This window comes from Heterodontus francisci, chromosome 28, assembly GCF_036365525.1.
Source record: "Heterodontus francisci isolate sHetFra1 chromosome 28, sHetFra1.hap1, whole genome shotgun sequence".
Lineage (NCBI taxonomy): Eukaryota > Metazoa > Chordata > Chondrichthyes > Heterodontiformes > Heterodontidae > Heterodontus > Heterodontus francisci.
Genome location: NC_090398.1, coordinates 60,369,569 through 60,388,341, shown reverse-complemented (window position 1 = coordinate 60,388,341; position 18,773 = coordinate 60,369,569).

The window sequence follows — 18,773 nt, the reverse complement described above, 5'->3', positions numbered from 1 at the left end:
AAATGCCTCCAGTACAGTCAAAACACAAGGTGTCAAAAGTGGGATTCGAATCCACGCTTCTAATAAAGGCTGTGATCTGAACGCAGCGCCTTAGGCCGCTCGGCCATCCTGACTACCTTCTGCACATTATTAATGCTAAGGAAATTACTCATTCTTTGTGAAAGTATTTGTGAGATTGTGGAAATGACTGGAAGAGGAAAGACCAGCGGGAAAGCTCGGGCCAAGGCCAAGTCTCACTCCTCCCGGGCTGGACTGCAGTTCCCGGTGGGCCGTGTTCACAGGCTCCTGAGAAAGGGCTGAGCGTGTGCGTGCCAGAGCCCCGGTCTATCTGGCAGCTGTGCTCGAGTATCTGACCGCTGAAATCCTCGAGCCCGCCGGTAACGCGGCCCGGGGCAACAAGAAGACCCGCATCATCCCCAGACATCTGCAGCTTGCCGTCCGCAACGACGAGGGACTCATCAAGCTGCTGGGAGGGGTGACCATCGCTCAGGGAGGGGTGCTGCCTCATATCCAGGCCGTGCTGTTGGCCATGAAAACCAGCGCTCAGAGCTCCAAGAAAAAGTAAAGCGGCCAAAATGTCATCTAATAAACAAAAGGCTCTTTTCAGAGCCACCCACAGTCTCTGTGAAAGGGCTGGTTACTGTCAGGAGGGAATCAGAGATGGAGTTATTGTAAGAGTGGATTGACCTGTTTCACATCTGTCCAGTTGTCTTTTCAGTTCCCTCTCTGGATTTCGCTCTGTTTCTCTGCTCACACATCTCCCCCTCTAGTTAAGTGAAGAAGTGAACTACAGGGTGTAGAATCAACAATTTAATAAATCCCGCTGCCTTCGATTTTATAAATCCCGAGACCATCCCGGTACATTAATGGGAACTGGTTTGGAGCTGATGAATTAATTTAATAATGGAAGTGTCTGGGTTAATTTTCTGTTTTTCATTTGGACAGTTTGAATTGTGTATTTTTTTTTCTCTCCGGTGATCTGAGCGCCACTTCTCAATGAGAATCTGCTCCCAGAACATTCTCGGGCTGTGTTTCTCTCCTAACCTGATCTGTTTAGACCGCACTGTTCCCAGAGGACGGAATCAGTGAGAGTTGTGCACACACAGAAGCTGTGTCCACTGCTTTAAGATGTACCTTCTCCCCGGCCCTCCCTGTTCTCCAGACACAAAGTTGCTTGTTGCCCCGGCGACGGGGGAGAGTCGGGGATCCTCTCCCCGCAGTGTCAGTGTCTGCAGCCCCGGGGAACTGGCGGTTTCAGTCAGAGTGACCAAGCTACCTTCCAGGACTCTCCCCCTGAATTTGTGAACTGAGACTACACCGAACACATCCCCAGTTAGAGTGAGGGCCGGATATCCCTCTGTTTTATTACAGAGAGTGGGGAAAGGGCTGGGTGGAGGGGATGTCAGCGAGTCATCAGGGATCCTGGATTTACTCCAAATCATTTCCATGTGGAATCTGCAGGCGGGGCCGGGACAGGGATCATTTGATCAGGGGATCAGCTCTTTCCTGAGAGATGTGGGTGGCTCTGAGAAGAGCCTTTGTGTTCAGATGTTTACACGTTTCCCCCGCTCTTTCACTTCTTTCCAGACCCTGCTTTCTGAGCCTTCGCTGCTTTCGGCATGACCTTGCTCTTCCATGTCTGCACTTTCTTCAGCGCCTTTCCGCCCGCCGCACTCTTGGCTTTTTTGACCTTCTTCGCAGGAGACTTTTTCTGAAGCGCTGATTTCTTCACCGCCTTATTTGGCGTTGCCGCCTTCTTGCTGCTCGTTTTCTTGGCTGTTACTTTCTTTGTTGTCAATTTCTTGGCTGCTGGTTTCTTCACTAATGACTTATTGTCTGCTGGTTTCGAATGAAGGATTTCTTGTCTGCTGGTTTCTTCACTAAAGATTTCTTATCTGCTGATTACTTCACTAAAGATTTCTTGTCTACTGGTGTCTTCACTAAAGATTTCATGTCTGCTGGTTTCTTCATGAAAGATTTCTTATCTGCTGGTGTCTTCACTAAAGATTTCTTGTCTGCTGGTTTCTTCACTGAAGATTTCTTGGCTGCTGGTGTCTTCGCTAAAGATTTCTTGGCTGCAGGTTTCTTCACTAAAGATTTCTTATCTGCTGGTGTCTTCACTAAAGATTTCTTAGCTGCTTGTTTCTTCAATAAAGATTTCTTATCTGCTAGTTTCTTCACTAAAGATTTCTTGGCTGCTGGTGTCTTCGCTAAAGATTTCTTGGCTGCTGGTTTCTTCACTAAAGATTTCTTGTCCGCTGGTTTCTTCATGAAAGATTTCTTGTCTGCTAGTTTTTCATGAAAGATTTCTTGTCTGCTGGTGTCTTCACTAAATATTTCTTGTCTGCTGGTTTCTTCACAGAAGATTTCTTATCTGCTGGCTTCTTCACTAAAGATTTCTTGGCTGCTGGTGTCTTCGCTCAAGATTTCTTGGCTGCTGGTTTCTTCACTAAAGATTTCTTGTCTGCTTGTTTCTTCACTAAAGATTTCTTGTCTGCTGGTTTCTTCATGAAAGATTCTTAGCTGCTGGTTTCTTCACGAAAGATTTCTTGTCTGCTGGTTTCTTCACTAAAGATTTCTTGTCTGCTGGTTTCTTCACTAAAGATGTCTTAGCTGCTGGTTTCTTCACTAAAGATTTCTTGCCTGCTGGTTTCTTCACTAAAGATTTCTTGTCTGCTGGTTCCTTTACCTTCTTTCCAACTTTTCCCTGGGTTTTCCTGCTTGCTGATTTTGAAGGAGCCGGAGGCTCCCTGTCCCTTGATCTGCACCAGGGAGCCTTTGTTCACAATCCTCTTGATACTTTGCTTGATCTGGGTCCAGAGCTTCTCCACATCGACACCGCTGCTTCCCAGAGCCTTCTTTATGGCGGCCAGGGGCATCCCCTTACGATCGCTGCAAGCCAGCATAATCTTGAGGATCTGTTCGCCCAACGGGAGACCGGCTGGCTTGTTCCGGGGAGCCACCTTCTTCTTCTTGGGGGTCTTGACTTGGGCGGCGGCGGAGGCTGGAGGAGCCGTTTGGGCTGCTGCACTATCGGTCATGTCCGGGACTCTGCACAAATTCTCTCTGTCAGTGTGAACTGGGTCAGAAATGAAGCCGGTGGTGGTGGCACAGAGCAACTTGAAGGCAGAGAGAGGACGGCGCGGAGACAAGCTGCTGTCAGCTCCCGGCTCCTGCTGTCTCTCTGTGTTTCTCTCTCCTCACAAACTCTCCAATTCCATTGAAATTCAGACACTCCAGACTCCCAGACTAGATCCTTCCTGTCTCGCACTCCAGTATGTTTGCTGTTGCAAAGCATTCACTAGGATTGAGGACTCCATTTTCCATTTCACCTGGTTTTATTGCTGCACTGACCGCCCTCTCTCACCCCTCGCTGACATGTTCTCTACTTTTCAACTGAAATCTTGAAATCAAAAAAAAAATGATCACGAATTCCCACTTTGGGGCTGAGCAGGGAGCAGGGCAGTTCTTTGACTGGAAAATCATTTGATTTTACACAAGAATGACTCTGAAATCCGGTGATGAGAGCGGACCCACAAACACAGTGGCTTTAGACTAACCCGACTTCCCCTTTAATACAATCTCTCTTCCACAATATTCACATCTGCATATTCACAGGACAAACTGTTCCCTGAATGTAGAGTTCCCAGGACAGGTTTTCCCCTCCGCTCGGTCTGTGCTGCGGATTCTCGGGGGTGAGTTGTATTTTCTCAGCTCAGTCAGTGTTAAACAGTCTGGGGCCGGCGCTCCGAATATTGTCTGTTAACCAGATTCCGCTACAAGAGCCAATCACAGTTGTGACTTTTTTTTATTCATTCATGGGATTTGCCTGTGAGTCCAGAACCAGGGGTCATAATTGAAGGATATGGGGTAAACCTTTCAGTTTGTCCTTTCTCTCTCTGCCCCTCTCTCTCTGCCGACACTCACCCCGGTCCCCGCTCTCCCTCTTACTCTCCTCTCTCTCTCTCCCTCTCTCTGACAGTTGCAGAGAGCAAGAACTCTCAGCTTTGTGGTTAGTCATTTAAAAAAATCGTAGCCGTCAGTTTCACAGCTGAAAGGTGCTTTGAGCAGAGACAGCACTTCCGAAACTCGGAAAGCTCGGGTTTTTCTGGAGGGCTTTTAAAAGAAATCAGAACTGCTGGAAAGCTCCGAACTTGTCCGAGGTTCTGAAACGTTGTCTCTGCTCGAAGGACCTGTCAGTTGTGAAACTGATTGCTGCAATTTGATTGAAAGTCAGACTGGTCTGGAAGAAGGAGACAATGGGAAATTTCTCATCCCTGAAAGTATCAGTCACGGACCGAACTGTTTTAACGTGGACACTGGTGTCCATGTACAGACATGTTGCCAACCACTGTTCTTCACACAGACTTACCAATCACACACTGATCGACGCTAACAAATAATTTGACTCCTTTTTTATTGAATACTGACAATACTATATACAATTTACAGGAGAGTATTACAGGCACATCTTACTGAGGATCAACCCATCTCCTACTCTGTGTCACATACTGTATGACATAACTTCCTGAAGTGATGATGCACACACGAGTTACCAATTCCTTGAAACAAAGAGTAGGCATAAATGGGCCATTTTCTCATTGGCAGGATGTGACTGGTGGAGTGCCACAAGGATCAGTGCTTGGGGTTCAATTATTTACTATCTATATAAATTACATGGAGGAGGGGGTAGAGTGTAATATATCCAAATTTGCTGACGATACCAAAATAGGTAGGAGGGCATATTATCATGAAGACATAAGGAATCTGCAAGGGGATATGGATAGGTTGAGTGAGTGGGCAAAAACTTGGCAGATGGAGTTTAATGCAGGAAAGTGTGAGGTCATACACTTTGTTGGGAAGAATCAAAATGCAGACTATTATTTAAATGGAGAGAGACTCCAAAAAAGAGGTATCTGGGTGTTCTTGTGATTGAAACACAAAAAGTTAGCATGCAGGTGCAGCAAGTAATTAAGAGGGCAAATGGAATTTTGGCCTTTATTGCTAGGGGGCTGGAGTTTAATAATAGGGAAGTCTTGTTAAAACTGTACAGGGTGTTAGTGAGGCCGCACCTGGAGTATTGAGTACAGTTTTGGTCCCCGTATTTAAGAAAGGATATACTGGCATTGGACACAGTTCAAAAGAGATTCACTAGGCTGATTACTGGGAGAAAGGGGTTGACTTATCAAGAATGGCGAACAAGTTAGGCCTTTATACATTAAAGTTTAGAAGAATGAGGGTGATCGTATTGAAATGTATAAGATTCTGAGGGGGCTTGACAGGGTAGATGTTTCCACTCGTGGGGGAATCTCAAACTAGGTGACATAGTTACAGAATAAGGGGACAGTCATTTAAAACTGAGATGCAAAGGAATTTCTTCTCTCAGAGGGTAGTGAATGTCTGGAATTCTAAAACCAGAGAGTTGTGGAGACTAAATCACTGAAAGCATTTAAAGAGGAGGTAGATAGATTTTTGAAATATTGCGGAGTTGAGGGCTATGAGGAGCTGGCACGAAAGTGGTGTTGAGGTCTGGGGCAAATCAGCCCTGATCTTATTAAATGGTGGGGCAGACCTTGGGGGCTGAATGGCCTGCTCCTGCTCCTATTTCTTATGTTCTTTTCAGGGGGCTACAAAGAGATGTAGATCGGTTAACTGAGCGGGCAACGACCTGGCAAATGGAGTGAAATGTGAGAAAGTGTGAAATTGTCCACTTTTGCAAGAAGAATAAAAAAGAAGCATATTATCTAAATGGTGAGAGATTGCAGAGCCCTGAGATGCAGAGGGATCTGGGTGTCCTCGTGTATGAATCGCACAAGGTTAGTAAGCAGGTACAGCACGTAATTAGGAAAGCTAATAGAATGCTTGCGTTTATCTCGAGGGGAATTGAATACAAAGGTAGGGAGGTTATGCTTCAGTTATACAGGGCTTAGGTGAGACCACATCTGCAGGACTGTGAACAGTACTGGTATTCCTATTTAAGGAAGGATGTGAATGCATTGGAGGCAGTGCAGAGAAGGTTTCCTGGACAAATACCTGGAATGGGCGGGCTGTCTTACAGGGAAACATTGGACAGGCTTGGCTTGTATCCGCCAGAGTTTAGAAGAGTAAAAGGCAACCCGATTGAAACACATAAGATCCTGAGGGTCTTGACAGGGTGGTTGTAGAAAGGGTGTTTCCCCTTGTGGGAGAATCTAAAATTAGGGGTCACTGTTTAAAAATAAGGGGTCGCCTATTTAAGGCAGAGATGAGGAGAATTGTTTTCTGTTAGAGGGTTGTGTGTCTTTGCCGTTCTCTTCCTCAAAATGCAGTGGAAGCAGAGTCTTTGAATATTTTTAAGGCAGATGTAGATAGATTCTTGATAAGCAAGGGGGTGGTCAGGGGTAGCTGGAAATGTGGGTAATCAGTTCAGCTATGTAAGTATTGAATGGCGGAGCAGGTTTGAAGGGCCGAATGGCCTACTCCTGCTCCTAATTCATATGTTCATATGCTTGTATGTTTGTATGAAGCCCAAGATGCCATATATTTTACTACCACTCTCTCAATATGCCCTGCTACCTGCAAAGATCGATGCACCTGCATCCCGAGGTCCCTCTGTTCCTGAACACTCTTTCGAACTGTGCCATTAAGTATACATTGCCTCTCCCTATTCCTTCTCTCAAAATGCATCACCTCACATTTAACAGTATTAAATTCCATCCGTCACCACTCTGCTCATTCTGCTGGCCTATCTATGTCCTATTGCAGGCGGTTCACATCATCCTCAATGTTTGCCTCACCTCCAAGTTTGGTATTGTCAGCAAATTTTGAGATTCTACTCCGTATTCCAAGATTCCCACATTTTATACATAGCAAGAAAAGCAGTGATCCGAGCACTGACCCTTGGGGAACACCACTGTCTACCATCCCCCAGTCTGAACAGAAACCATTTACTACAACTTGCTTGTTTCAGCCCTGAATCCAATTTTGTAACCAATTGGACACTGACCCTCCTATTCCATGAGCCTCAATTTTGTTAACCAGCCTTTTATGTGAGACCTTATCAAATGCTTTCATAAAATCCATAGAAACAACATCCACTGCATTTCCTTCATCAAACTTCTCTGCTCCTACATCAAAAAATTCAATTAGATTAGTGAAGCATGATCTGCCTTTTACAAATCCATGCTGGATATCCTTAATTAACTCAAACCTCTCTAAATGTCCATTGATATTTTCCCTGATCATCATTTCTGAAACCTCAGCCAGCATCGATGTTAAATTAACTGAGATGGAGTTGCTTGGACTGTCCTGACACCCTTTCTTGAATAAGGGTGTCATTTGCCACTCTCCAATCCCTTTATCCAGGGAAGATTGGAAGATTATGGCAAGCCCTTCCTGGATGCGTCTGGACATGCAAGGACTCAACTACCAGCAAGCGTATAAAGCAAGACCCAGGCTCAGGGCCTTCAGTTACCTGGAGGAGAGTCGGACAGGCAGCGGATCCTGTGAGGAACCACAGTTCAGGAAAGATGAAAAGGTCATTGTGAGTGTACAGAGGAGATTAAGTTAAAGGTTTACCAGCTTATAAGCAAGTGCAGACACAAGGAACGGTGCTGGGGCAAATAATAGGAAGCTGTGATCGGTCGGAAGGCAGGAGTGATTATCTGACAGAAGAGATGATGGTGCAAGGCAAAAGTCAGGGAAACAACAAGTAACATTTGACCAACACAGATACCAGGAGTGGGGTTTGACACACACAGATATATGTCGAATGGATTTTAAGTCCAACACTTTAACCATTTGGCCGTCCTGGGTTATTAACCCAACGCTGAAAATGAAATTTAATGTGATTCAGGTGCCATCTGGCCTTTTACAATCTACAATTATGACTCTTCTCACATGCTAAATAGGACCCTTCATTACTTATGAACCTCAATCGGATCACCCCTCAGTCGAGGTTTCTCCAAGGTGTAGGGTCCCAACTCTTTTCGTCCAACTTGATAATGAAGATGTCTTATACTGGGAATTAGTTTACTGTCTCTCCTCTGTACACTGTCAAAAGCCTCAATATCACCCATCATGTCAGGAGACCATGACTGGATACAATATTCCAAGTGAGGCCTGAACAAGGTTTCATAAAAGGACAAATTCGGGACATCTCAGATACTGAAGGAGTCCTTGTCCAGGAGCAGCAAGACCTGGACAACATTCAGGCTTGGCCTGCTAAGTGGCAAGTAACATTCACACCACATAAGTACCAGACAATGACCATCTCCAGCAAGAGAGAATGTAACCATTTCCCTTTGATGTTCAACAGCATTACCCTCGCTGAATCCCCCCCACCATCAACATCCTGGGGGTAACCATTGACACAAGCTTAACTGGACCATTCATATAAATACTGTGGCTACAGGGTAAAACAGATAGTGAGAATTCTGCAATGAATAATTCAGCTCTCGGCACTAGGTGAAATGCTCATGAGGAGAGCTGCAAAAATGGATTGGTCAGGTATGCAGAAAAGTGGCACATGGAATTCAAATTGGAGAAGTGCAAGGTGATGGATTTGGTGAGGTAAAATACGGCAAAGGAATACACAATTAATGGGAGAATACTGAGAGGTGCAGAGGAAGTGAGGGACCTTGAAGTGAATGTCCATAGATCCCTGAAAATAGCAGAAAAGGTTGATAAGTTGGTTAAGAAGGCTTATGGAATCCTTTCCTTTATTAGCCGAGGTATAGAATATAAGAGCAGGGAGGTTATGCTGGAACTGGATCAATCATTAGTTAGGCCACAACTTCAGTTCTGTGTGCAGTTCTGGTCACCTCATTACAGAAAGGATGTAATTGCACTCGAGAGGTTACAGAGGATATTTACGAGGGTGTTGCCAGCTCTGGAAAAATGCAGCGTTGAGGAAAGATTGGATCAGCTGGGGTTGAATAGAGGAGGCTGAGTGGAGATTTGATTGAAATGTGCAAAATTATGAGGGGTCTGGATAGAGTGGATGGGAAGGGTCTATTTACCTGAGCAGGGAGGTCAATGACTAAGGGGCATAGATTTAAAGTGATTCGTTGAACGATTAGAGGGGAGATGAGGAAACGTTTTTTCACCCAGAGGGTGCGAGGGGTCTGAAACACAGTGCCTATAAGGGTAGCTGAGGCAGAAACCCTCAATTCATTTAAGAGGAGTCTGGATGTGCACCTCAAATGCCTGAACCTGCAGGGCTACGGTCCAAATGCTGGATAATGGGATTCCGCTGGGTGGCCCGATTTTTGGCCTTCCTGTGCTGTAAATGTTCTATGTTAAATGATTCTCTGCAGACACGTTGGGCCGAATAGCCTCCTTCTGCACTGTAACAATTCTGTGATTTCTGACTCTCCGAAATTTGTCCATCAACGACAAGGCACAAGCCAGGATGAGTGCAGCTCCAACGATACTCCAGAAACTCGAAACCGTTCAGGACAAAGCAGCTGCCTTGATTGTCACCCCATTCACCACCTTAAACATTCACTCCCTTTACCACTGACGCACAGTGGCAGCAGTGTGTACCATCTGTCAGATGCACTGCTGCAACTCACCAAGGCTCCTTAGAAAACACCTTCCAAACCATCGACCTCCACCACCTTGAAGGATGCATGGAACCACCACCATCTGCAAGTTCCCCTCCAAGTCACACACCATCTGATCTGCAACAATATCGCTCTTCATTCACTGATGTTGGGTCAGAATCCTTGATCTCCCTTCCTAATAGCACTGTGGGTGTACCTACACCGCATGGAGTGCAGCAATTCAAGAAGGCAGCTCACCGCCACCTTGTCAAGGACAATTAGAGATGGGTAACAAATTCTGGCCTTGCCAGCGTCGCTCCCATCCCATGAAAGAATATGCCTCATCTTATATGCAATTATCCTCTGAATGCAACCCAACTCCCTATTTGCTCCAGCGATCACTTCACAGCATTGCTGCTACACCTTTTGAGATCTGTGCACTGGAACATCCAGATCTCTGCTCAAAATTATTTTCTTTCTGCACCTGCTTTAATGTTTTTCCCTGAAGGGTGTATGAATGTTGACTATTCGCCCTGTCCACATGAATAACACTGCACTTACCAAAATTAAACATCATTTACCAGTCATGGACCCAATCTCCCAGCACATTAAGATCAGCCTGAAACAGTCGAGCATCGTCTCCAGTCTGAAAACTCACACAGAACTTCAAATCATCTGTAAATTTACAGATCGTGCCCCCTACACCTACATGCAGATCATTAATCAAAATAGTAAAGAGCAACAGACCCAACACCGATCCCTGTGGGACACCACTGGTAACTTGTCTCCAAACAGATCCAGATCCATCTGTAACTACTTCCTGCCTGTGTCCTGCCAGTCAGTTCCCAATCCAGATCAATATATTACCACTGATACCAGGAACTTTCATCTTGTAGACAAGCCTCTTGTGTGGAGCCTTATCAAAATCTTTTGGATGAGATCAGCTAATTAAACTGAGGCCGAGGATTAGGCCTAGGCCCGTCCTGCTCTGTGTGTGGGTCTCAGGACGACACAAGGTGAGATCAGCTCACTGAGCACAGACCCTTCCTGCTCTATATGGTGCTTAGTACCTCACCAAATGAAAATAACTAACACACCACAGGCCATGGAGCCTCGACCCATCCTCCTCTGATTGTGGTTCAGTGCCAACCAGGTCAGATCAGCTAATTCAGCACAGGCTGGAGATAGAAGATGGATCTTTACTTCTCTGGGGACTCCGTACCATACCAGGAGTGATGAAGTAAAATACCACAGGACGGAGATGGAGCCTCTGATTTCCCTGTTCTGTGTGCGGCTCTGTACAACACCGTGTGAGATGAACTATCATCCCTCAGGCTGAGGAAGGAGCCTGGGGGCCCATTCTGTTCTGTGTGGCTCCTACCATATTGGGTGGGTTCAGTTACCTCAACACAGGCCATGAATACAACCAGGCCCTTTCCTGCTCCATGTGGCTCAGTATCACACCAGGTGACATCAGCTAACACAGCACAGGTTGGGGCTGGAGCTTGGGCCCGTCCTGCTCTGTGGGCTCAGTAACACAACCCGTAAGTTGAACTTTTTTCAAAAGGCTTCAGTGGATTTAACTCTGTGTCCAACACTGTGAGGCAGCTTTCTGTGTTTATAAAGAGTGTAATTTACTGACTGGTCTCTTGGATCTGGGATCAAACAGGGTGACAGACGGAGGTCTGCATGCAGAGGGTTTGGAGGTGAGCTCTGATTCCTAACCCTTTCTGGATTGTGAGGAATAAAGAATTAATGGGAGAGAGAGAATGTGGGAGAAGGGATGATGGAAGAATTTGTCCGTGAACCTGATTAAAAGTGGCTCAAACGCAAGATAATATTAAGATATCAAGAGCAGAACATTAACATAATCTGAGCTCCGCGATCTGGTCGGGTCCCATTCCCCTGAAATGAGGAATGAACGGGTGGGGAAATTCCGCCTGGAGTTATATTTGTCTCCAATGAAGATGAGTTCACAGTGAGACCGGAATAGCTCAGTTGGGAGAACAGCAGAGTGAAGAACCAGGATACGATCCCTGGTTTCATCAGGTTACATTTGGTGTCTCCTTCATTTTAAGTAGAGAGAATCAGAGGGGAGATTTTCCACTCTTGACCCCATGGGCTGAATTTTAAACTAACGGTGTGGCTCTCGGCAGAGGCACAGGAAGCGGGTGACGTCACAACACCAGTGAAATGTGGCCGGCCGACCCCGATCACGGAGCAACCGACCAATTAATGAAGGGGAGGCATGGGGCCCATGTAAACAAGGACCAGAGCCAGGAACGAGGTGCCGATGGCACCGACATCTGACACAACGGCAGGTGCTGGCACCATATTTAAAGGGCTGCCAGCCCTGCATTCTCTGCTGCCTGGTTTAAAGGAGTGACTTCCTGAGAACTCTCTGCTGCCCCTGGACCCATTCTGCTTCCTCTGCTGCCCCAGGACCCGTTCTGCTGCCTCTGTTGCCTGGTGGGTAAGGAGCTGAATGCGAGCCTGCAGTGACCATTGTCCCACGGTTTAGCGATGCCCCCCTGCAGGTTCTCCTCCCGGTGGCAAGAGAAAGGTGGATGATCCTCTTCCCCAGGGATGGGAGGTGAAGACCTGTCCACCTGACCAAGCAAAGCTGGCTGGAAATAGTCGGTGAGGTCAGCAGTCGTGTGGTCAACCTCAGGACATGGATCCAGTGCAGGAAGTGGGTCAATGACCTGATCCAGGCTGCTCAGGCGAAAACGCAAAACACTTTGGAACCTTTGGGCATTGCATGTGGCAGAGTGTTTGATGGAAGGGGAGTGACCACCCAGTCATGTGTATTGGGGAAGGGCAGCTGGAGAGGCACACGTCAGTCATTGTATAACCTAACACAATCCCTCGAGAGGGGCCGCATGCAGGAGCCACATGTGTGTCCCCATCATGGACTGCTGGACTATCACCATCAGAGATGTTGGGCTTGTCCCCGCTGGGAGACTAACTTTGTTCATCAGTGGCTGCAGGAGAAGACATCCCACAATCGGAAACAACGTATCAAGACTGGCGGTGGAGGCCTTATCTCCAATGTCCTCATCCCAATGGAGGAGGAGGTCATGGAACTGGCAGAGCAGCAAAGCAGCTGCTCCATAGCTGATGGAGAGACAGGGGCATCTATCCAAGAGAGTGAGTGAACATCCCCGGGGCACAAGGGAGCATCTGCTGCAAAGGAGCCACACTGCTCATCTGTTCACCACTGCATCAATGGAGCTGTACAGAAGGGGTGGTTGGAATATCACGATGGGCAGACCCTAAATCTTCAATGTCCCTGTTTGCTCATGAAGGCCCAGATGAATGACAAAAGCAAAGAGCTGGAGAGACTGGGAGACAGCCGGACACGTCGGAGGAGGAGGAGGGAGCCTCAGATGGTGCACCATCACATCATTCCCCTGCACCCTCCACCAGAACAGAAACGCTCACGCAAACTCATGAGCACATCATAGACAGGCCCGGGCATCTGACGGAGGCTGTGACAGCCGAGGCCACTGGCAGTTGGCGGTCTGTGGGAGGCCAGGCCCACACTGAGGCCCAGGCTGATGACATGCCTCTGGTGTCACCAGCAACACGGGAAATGCTGCAGCTGCAGCGAGAGGTCAGGTAACATCTGGCAGAGTTGCCAGAGGTAATGTGCACCCAAACAAGGACGATGGAGCAGTCCATCCAGGCCTTGGGTGCTGCACTGTCTCTGATGGGGATGTGTCTGGCTTCCTCCATTGAGAGATTGGTCACTCTCATGGAGGTTCAGATCCAGCAGACCAATCAGTGGCTGCCGAGAATGTGTGCAGACCTGCACTCCATCGCTTTGTCCATGAGCTCCATCTAGCGGTGACAAGACGAGAGGGGGACGAGGCACCTGAACTCTCCACCTGAACTCTTGCACGTCCCTCTCAGGTCAGCAGGGAGGTACAAGCGTGTCTTATAAGGGAGAGGAGCAGCTCGCTGCTACATCTGGGGTCTCCTCTCAGGGTGCTCCTGGTGTGGACAGAAGCTCGAAAGTCCCTCTGCCCGTGACACCAGTGATGCCAGTGCCTCCATCATCCTCGATGACAGAGTGGGTCCCTGTACCTTTGCGGGAGGCCCTCAGTGTGCCGGGGCCCTGCAGGCCTCAGGCAGCCAGAGGACCGCCACCAATGTCATCCCAAGCCATGGGGCAGCAAGGTCAGCAGCCTGTCTCCACCTCAGCTGACAGAGCAGGGGGAGTAGCAGGTAGGAACACCCGGAAAAGATTTAAGAAGAGCACCTAGATTCACTGAGTGGTTCACGGGTGAATATACATTCCAGATGGATAGGGTTGTGTTTGGTGTCACACGGAATAAAGAAATGATGTTCTCTCACTATGTCTCCTTCTTATTGTTGATGCCCTTTTGGACTCCATTTCAACCCTTCCTCCCAAGGGGCTGGAAGTGAGGGACCAAGCCCTGAGTTCACAAAGCTTCGGCCTTGCCACTGTGCGATGTGTACCTGGGCGCTGCAGTGTAGAAGGAAGGAGCTAACAACAGGGCTGTTTAAAGCTAAGACTTTATTGCCTTGGTTCAAAGGTAAGGCTCAAAGGAAACGTGAATGTATAAGGGTGTCTCGTGTCTCCCTTGTGTGTATCTCATGGTGGCTTTCCTGCTGTGCCTGAGGTCCTTCATCTGGCACTGCCTGAGCAGCGTCCTCCTCCACATCCTCATCATCAGAGGAGACATCGCACTCCATTATATCCTCACTAGTCAACACCTCACCCTTCTGTGGTGCCAGGTTGTGCAGTGCACAGCAAACCACGACGATATGCGAGACCCTCGCCGGGGCATACTGAAGGGCTCCACTGGAACAATCTAGGCGCTTCAATCTCATCTTCAGGAGACCAATGTCCTCCTTGATGGTCGCTCGGATTGACCCGCAGCAGGTGTTGTACCTCTGCTCTGCATCCTTGTGTGGGTTCCTCACAGGCGTCAGTACTCATGTCCTCACTGGGTTGCCCTTATCTCCAAGGATCCATGTCAGAAAGCGTATGGGGCCACGGAAAAGTTCTGGCACCTGGGACTGCCTTGGTATGCAGGCGTTATGGCTGCTTCCCGGGATTTGTGCACACCCCTGTAGGATCCATTTGTGATGGTCACAGACCAGTTGCACACTGAGCAAATGGAAGCCCTTCCTGTTGAAGGCTGCTGGCTGGTCTGCAGAAGCCATGATGGTCACATGGGTGCATTCGATGACACCCTACACCTGGGGGAATCCAGCGATGGCCCCGAATCCTATAGCCCTCTCAACTTGACTGTTTGGATCGATGTGCACAAAGTTACCGGCCCTCCTGCAGAGGACATTGGTGACCTCCTTGATGCACAGATTCACCACAGACTGTGAGATTCCTCACATATCTCCAATGGATCCCCGCAATGATCTGGTGGTGTAGAGGTTCAGTGGAACAGTGATCTTCAGTGACACCGGCATCAGGTGCCCACCAAGTCCCATGGGGAACAGCTGCATCATGGCCAAGAGATCAGTGACAACCTCTGTGGAGAGTTGCAGTCTATGGAGACACTGTCACTCGGACATCTGCAGGTAGTTGAACCTCGGCTGACGTGTTCCTCTGCCTCCTTCTCCAGCCTCCTGTTCGAGGCTGGCCCTCCTGTGGGCCCCCAAGCTGCTGTGGTGTCCCTGCTGGTGCCTGCGTTTCCCTCCCTCCCTCTCTACTCATCCTCAATGGGAGCCTCGAATCCAGGGTGAATGAGGCCCATGACAGGTTGCCCCTCCCTGAGTGCAAGGCCTTCACAGTAAACAACACCCAGCCACATTTACCTCACTTGTCACGCTCATTGAGATGGCACTGCCCCAATGGCACCCTGGTGTGGCACCCCCTGCAGAGCTGGCACATTGGCCTCCACTCCTGACAGTGATTCCGGATGCGCTTTCCCCCTCCACCCTTGCTGCCAAGTGACGCTGCCTCACCCGATGACTTTCCAGTGAAGCCAACAATCAGCTCCCACTTCCCATTCACCTCCTTTAACCAGGCGAGGCTCTGAAGCCCCGTGGTTCCTGTGCGCTATTAGTTCAATTGGACCCAGTGAATAAAATTGCTGATAATTGGACTCATAAATACTTTAAATGGCTTCTTGCCGTGTGGATGTGCGAAGTCTGCCCTCCATGTCAGCCGCCGACAGAAAAATCCGTTCCAACGTCTTCCATCCTTATTTTATGCACCCCCCCTCCCCCTCCCCAGCCTCCATTCCCGTCTCCAACGGTCCCTTAAAATTCTGGCCCATGTCTCTAAGACTAATGGGAGTGAAACTACATCTGCTCCTTAGACTGAACAGGGAGAGCTTCTCTCTCTGTGTTTAAAGTGAATGAATCTGATCTTTACCTTGTCTTACTGGAACGTTCACTGTCTGGAAATGTCTGTTTGAAAATGTTTTCCTGTTATATTAACGGGGCAGAGGAGCAGATGTGAGGTACTGTTCAACAGACAGGTTTGGAAGTGGGTGAAGGGGGCGAGTGACGGTGTGAGTGAGAGGTGCAGTGAGTTGGCCATTCTCAATAGAATGTCAGGAATGCATGTCAGAGGAACAGACCAGGCTGGAAACACAGAAAGTGCGAGGAGAAGCTGGTGTGGAAAACAGAGATTAAACAACAGGCTTGTTCAGTTGGTTTGGGTCTGGTGTTTAGAATACCCGGAATCTGGGTTCACTTCCCTTCCAACTCAGGCAATTGCACCAACATTATGTTCATAAAACCACAGACTGATACCCAAAGAAGGAGACCATTTGGTCCGTTGTGTCAGTGCTGTCTCTTTGGTTGTGCTATCCAATTAGTCCGACTGCTCAGCTTTTTCCTGTAATCTGTACATTTTCCTTCCAGTATTTATCCCTTTTGCTTTTCAAAGTTACTACTGAATCTGCTTTCAAGTCCTGATCAGACAGTGCATTCCAGATCACAACACATCACTGTATAAAAAATCACTCCTCATTTCGCCTCTGGTCCTTTTCTCAATCACCTGATAAATACATCCTCTGGTTACTGACCCTTTTGCCACTGGAAACAATTTCTCCTTATTTAACTTATTGAAAACCTTCTTGATGATGTCGCAGACTAGATTGCCAGTAAAACTGAAGCCCATGCGATAAAAGGGACAATGACAGCATGCATATGAAGTTAGCAGACTAAGAGAACATAGGAGCAGGAGTAGGCCATTCAGACATCGAGACCACCCCACCATTCATTATGATGATGACTGATCATCCACTTCAATGTCTTTTTCCCACACTATCTCCATATCCCCTATGTCATCTGTATTTAGAAATCCGTCAATCTCTGCTTTAAACATACTCAATGACTGAGCTTCCACAGCTCTCTGGGGTAGAGAATTCCAAAGATTCACAACCCTCTCAGTAAAGAAATTTCTCCTCGTCTCTGTCCTAAGTGGCTTTCCCCTTATGTTGAAATTGTGTCCCCTGGTTCCAGACTCCTCAACCGGAGGAAATAGCTTCATCTACCCTGTCTATCCCTTTAAATATTTTGTAAGTTTCAATGAGATTACCTCTCATTCTTCAAAACTCTAGAGAATACAGTCCCAGTTTCCCGAATTTCTCTTCATAGGACAGTCCCGCCATCCCGGGAACAAGTCTGGTGAACCTTCGTTGCACTCCCTCGATGGCAATGATATCCTTCCGAAGGTAAGGGGACCAAAACTGCACACAGTATTCAAACTGCAGACCATCAAAGGTTATATACAATTGAAGCAGGACTTCACTACTCCTGTACTCAAATCCTCTTGCGATAGATTCTAACATATAATTCACGTTCTCAATTGCTTGCTGCACCTGCATGTTAGTTTTCAGTCACTTATTGACAAGGACACTCAGGCCCCTTTGTACATCTACACTTTCTAATCTCTTACCATTTAAGAAATAATCTGCACATCTGTTCCTCCTACCAAAGTGGATAACCTCACATTTTTACACATTATATTCCATATGCCACTTTCTTGTCCACTCACTAAGTCTGTCTAAATCCCCTTGAAGCCGCTTTGCATCTTTCTCACAACACACATTCCCACCTAGTTTTGTGTCATCTGCGAACTTGGAAATACTACATTTGGTCCCCACATCCGAATCATTGATATATATTGTAAGCAGCTGGGTCACAGTGTGGTGGTGAACAGTTGTATTTCTGTCTGGAGGAAGGTTTACAGTGGGTTCCCCATTGTTCCTCATAACATCAGTTCTGTGCAGACACTGGAAAAGCTGGGGTTGTTCTCCTTGGAGCAGAGCAAGTTCAGAACAACTTTGACAGAGTTAGAATCAAGGAATCAAATGGTTACAGTACAGAAGGAGACCATTCAGTCCATCATGTCCATGACAGCTCTTTGCAAGAGCAAATCAGCTAATTCCACTCCTCTGCCCTTTCATTGTAACCCTGCACATTTTCTCCATTCAGGTGTTATCCAATTCCCTTTTGAAAGCCACGATTGAATCTGCCTCCAGCACTCTCTCAGGCAGTGTATTCCAGATCCGAACCACTCGCTCTGTCCCACACCCCTGGTACCATTGCAGAAAATCTCTTCTGTTCATTTCATCCCTCATAAATAATTGAATTGAAATGTTTATTAGGAAATGTGCAACATGAAAAGGAGAGAGAAATAAATGCTGAGAAAAATAGAAGTCAAAGTTTGGAAGGTAAAAAGAGCAAAAGATGTCACATTTATTCTGGTTGAGTGAGAGGAATATATCACACTTTGCGGATTTTTTAAGAGGATTTACTGATAAACCTGGGATTTGAGAGGAAGCTGGTTCATGGTTTACAGAACAAATTAAGCCCCTGGGGTGGAGCCAACAGCTGCACCGTCCAATAACAGACAGGAAGGGGACACTGTCTCAGGCCTGGTGAGCTCAGTCGATGAAAGCATGAAACTCTGAATCTCAAGTTTTTGAGTTTGAGCCCCACGGTGGGTGTTTTTTATTTCCTTTCTGGGCTGATTTTACAGGCATTCTCCAGCTCTGAATTCCTCGGCAGAGAGTTCAAGGAGTGTTTGAAATGAGATTCAACAGCAGTATGAGAAAGTCTCTCCTTGATTCAGGACTCTTACCTCTCTGCGGCAACTCGCTGCTGAAGATTGAACTTCATCTCATCTCATTTTCAGCTCAGGGTCAGTGTGGATCAATGGGATTTCTGGCTGTCTCTCCCTTCACAATCTTTCAGTGCTGACAAAGCAATGGGGAATATTACTCACATGTTGCAATGTTTTAT